Source organism: Nicotiana sylvestris, chromosome 11 (assembly GCF_000393655.2).
Source record: "Nicotiana sylvestris chromosome 11, ASM39365v2, whole genome shotgun sequence".
In the NCBI taxonomy this organism is placed as follows: domain Eukaryota; kingdom Viridiplantae; phylum Streptophyta; class Magnoliopsida; order Solanales; family Solanaceae; genus Nicotiana; species Nicotiana sylvestris.
The window spans coordinates 150,506,863-150,510,833 of record NC_091067.1 but is presented as its reverse complement, the minus strand read 5'-3'; the positions used below and the strand labels follow the sequence as shown (position 1 = coordinate 150,510,833).

The window sequence follows — 3,971 nt, the reverse complement described above, 5'->3', positions numbered from 1 at the left end:
TTTGTTGGTTATTTAATAAAATTTTAAATATAATAAATTGGCAACAATACATTTTTATAGTTGCCAAAATGTCTGGTATTGTTGGTGAAACACTTGATTTTCTCTACAACTAATTACGAATATTCAGGGGCTACCGTGACTATATATATTAGATAATTTACTAAAAATTTATAAATATTTGATGGTAAAATTAATTATAATCATAAATTTACTTAAGGTAGTTGTAGGAACTCATAAACTTATATATTGAAGAAAAAAATTAGTACCTAATTTTTGGCGTAAATTTTTTTGTTTCTTTTCAACTTCCGCCAAAAAGCAAACGCGGCAAAAAGCAAAAATTTCCTCATTTATTTTTCACTTTGGCTCTAGGTTTTCTCTTTTCAATTAGACAGTTACAATTGAAATCTTTGTTTGGTATCTCTCTTCGTTAAGCATGTTCCCACCTCAAAATTTAGATTACATCTGAAGGTTAATTTATCTCCTCTTTTGTTACTGTATTTACATTGAAGAACGATTTTAGGAATTCAAACAATCACTCAAATTCTTTACAGTCTTATTTATTTAGGGGGTTTTGTTCTTCTTTTTGTGTTTTTGAGCAGATTTTAATCATCCAAAGTCCATCGAAGATATGTATAAAGCAGCTACGCCTACTTTCTACTCCAAGGTTTGTGTTAGGGTTTCTCTTATTGCTCCAAATCATTGTCTTTCTATTCAGTAAGTAAGTAATTTTAATTTGTGATAACCATCTTGCTTTTGAGAAAATGAGGAATAGGGTAAACACGAATCAAGAGTTTATGCTAATTTTAAGAATTTCTCTGTTATGCTCTTTTGTGAATAGGACAAATGATTTGCTTTGCTAGTTTCCACTTTCCAGAATTCTTCTATCGTATTGATATGGTTAGTGGGTAAGTTCAAGAAATCTTTATTCTTTCTTTAGCTCTTCCTGAATTTCTTTTTGGTATTTTCTTGTTAAGCATATGATTTGTCAAGATGGGTATTGGGTAGTTGAATATATTTGAAGTATAACCTTTCAGTTTTTCAAAATAAAGTTTACTTTCAACATTTTCTAACTTTATTTAGTGTATTTTGGTAGTTTATGTTGGAACTTGCAATGCATATTCAGATTAAAAATATGAGGAAAACAAAATTATCTTGTGTAACTTATTATAATTGCAGAACATGTTCATAGTTTTATTTTATACTTTGCCAATTACTAGGTACTAGTCATCCATATTAGAAAAGTTAGAACTATAATAGTTATACCTGCGGTAACTTTTCTAGTAAGCTTAGAATCAGGTATCCTATAAGCCAGAGTTGAATTGCCATCGATTTTCCTTTGATAGCCCCCTCTATAAGCTTAGTAGTCCAGCTATAGATTACAATTGAAAGTTAACACCAATCACCAATTCATATCAGGATTATTTTTAGAAGAAAAAGACAATATTTTGAGAAAATCTCATTCTTGAGATCCTTAGGCACTGTTCGGAGGAGGTTTAGCAGCAGTTGTTATCACACTTTTGCTCTACAAGCTCATCGCCACCATTGGATTATCTCTTAATCATCAAGTGCTTTTAGATGAATCTTTTCGGATTGTATCTCTGTTTTCTTGAAAAATGCTATTTTTATTCTTCCATTTTTCTGTTTTTAATTGCATAATGCATAAAATAGGGTATAAATGCAAAAGATTGATTTGGAAGTGACTAATTCTTATTAATGTTTTAAGTCCTCTTTTTCGCTAAATTTTATTGTATTTTGCATCATTAGTTACAGTCATTGAAATAGTTGCTTCCAATTTAGTCTCTTAGAAAGTGAAGGTGAACAAAATATAACAAGTCCAAGAGCCCCTCACAATTTTTGTTTCACTTTAATGTTTGTGGACTTATACTCTAGTTATGTGATTTATATGCAATAATAATCTACGATCGACTGTAGTTACATTTGTAATGAAGAAAAAGTATAGTCATTGTGTGTAAGATGCTTGGAAGTAGGGACAAGAAAACCATTATCGGCTCCATTTTGGTGCTCAACTGAAATATATAGTAGGTATTACTATCAGCTTCCTACTGTTCTTGATTTTTATATTCTAATCATTCTGTTTTTCTTGTTATTATCAGCTCCAATAAATGGATTTTATTGTTCAACATTGGAGGTCAACTGCCACCTAGTTTTTCCAACTCTCAAATCAATCAGGTAAATTTACTACTAGTTACTATTCTATAGAGTATTATTTTTAATTTGATATAGTATCCATGGTTGAAGGATTGATTTGATTTATATATATATAATCATCAAATAATTGCTAACCATATATAGTTGCTATTATAAGTTGAAGAGGAGGTATGAAAATAGGACTGCTAAATATTTTAAGTGCCTTTAAAACTGAGAACTGGTGTAAGGAATTAACAGAGTACTTCTACTTTTTCTTTCTCCTAATTTGGAAAGCTAGATGTGTTCATGTCTTCTTGACCTTTGGATTTATGGAAATAATTTAGCTATTTTGACTTAGAACGAAAAAGGAAAAAACGATGAAACCCAACTAAAACTACACTTATTGCATCTTAATTGACAGGTTCTTTGCGGTTTGCTTTTTTAATGTTTGGATACAAAGAATAGAGTTGGTAAATTACTGAAACTATAATGACAGTGAATCCTTGGGACAATAAATGTGAATTATAATGTTAGTATTAACATTGCAGACAACAACATCCACTAACGAGCATAACATTTTAATAGTGAATGTGTAAATGAGTCAGTAAAGAAGACTTGGATTTTCACAAGCTATTTGCCTACTAGCTTCTTGATAATAAGGACCTTCTGGCTACTTCATCTGTGTTATTGCCTAATCACAGCTGTTTGTTATACAAGTGGGTGCCTTGTTTCTATAATCTTTTAAAGGATTGCTTTGATTTTATTTTCTGAAATTTCTATCTTTTTTTTTTTTTGTCAGTGAAATGAATGAATGAGGATATAAAAAATAACTACATATAATTGCTCGTTCAATTCACGGCAGGTTTGATTCTAATGTGAGAAAGCCTACATAGTTAACCTTATATTTTGATAGTTAGTAATTACGTATATATGAACAGAGTTTATGTTGTCACATAGATTAGTTTGTGGATGTAAATTTTGTGTTGATATACTAGGAATCGGTGAACTTTCACTTATGTTAAAGCTGTAATGATAAAGTTGAGTTGTAATTTAGAAATTACTACTAATATATATGCTCCATATTTTTTTTGCATTTTAATATCTATATTAGTATATATGTTAAATAATATTTTGAATTGACTTTTTTTATAAATAGGTGCAGATTCACTTGGAATCAAGGAAGGTTGTGGACAAGTTAGAATAAGGGTATTGAGAAATAAAGAACTCTTCGGGAGAAAAAGTGATATTAGAGATCCTAGTTGGTAAATGGAGGTCAATCAAGGCAATTCCATCAACAGAACGAACTGGGAATAACTGCTTAAAATTTTTGTTCGCTTCCAAACAAGTGGAAAGAACTCACGAGAAAGGAGAAAGATACAATACTGATTAGATTACATTGTATTTTTTTTAGACAATTATATTTTTATTGAAGGATATTAGTTTGTCATAAATGTGACAAATAATAGACTTTTGTCCTAGAATTTTCTTATTAATAATATATAATATTTTCTTTGACAATGAATTTTCTTTGTATATTGTAATTGTCACTAATCATGATGATTTGTAGTAACATTTTTAATTTGTTTTGTCCGTAAAATTAATATTTTTAGTGACGAAATGATAATTTAACTAAGTAATTGTAAACCTTATTTATAAGAGTAGAGTTGTCACTAATTTATACAATTAGGGACAAAGTATCTTTTTGTATATAAAAGGCATTCTTTAGTGACGATATTGTAACTGTTCAACTACGAAATATATATAATTTCATAGACAATTTATGTCGTCACTAACTAAACTAAATAGACAGTGACAAAGCAGTT

At 29.3% G+C, this 3,971-nt stretch overlaps 1 long non-coding RNA gene across 2 annotated transcripts; it reads left to right on the top strand.

Moving 5' to 3' along the window:
• The first annotated feature begins 275 nt into the window (after positions 1-275).
• LOC104237187 (uncharacterized) lies at positions 276-3,761 on the top strand. Of its 2 annotated transcripts, XR_713565.2 has the most exons (5): positions 339-468; positions 600-664; positions 839-905; positions 2,115-2,190; positions 3,305-3,761. It is a non-coding gene; the product is annotated as an uncharacterized lncRNA (long non-coding RNA). The 2 variants fall into 2 exon arrangements; XR_713566.2 differs by lacking the exon at positions 839-905 and having other exon boundaries at positions 276-468.
• The last annotated feature ends 210 nt before the right edge of the window (positions 3,762-3,971 follow it).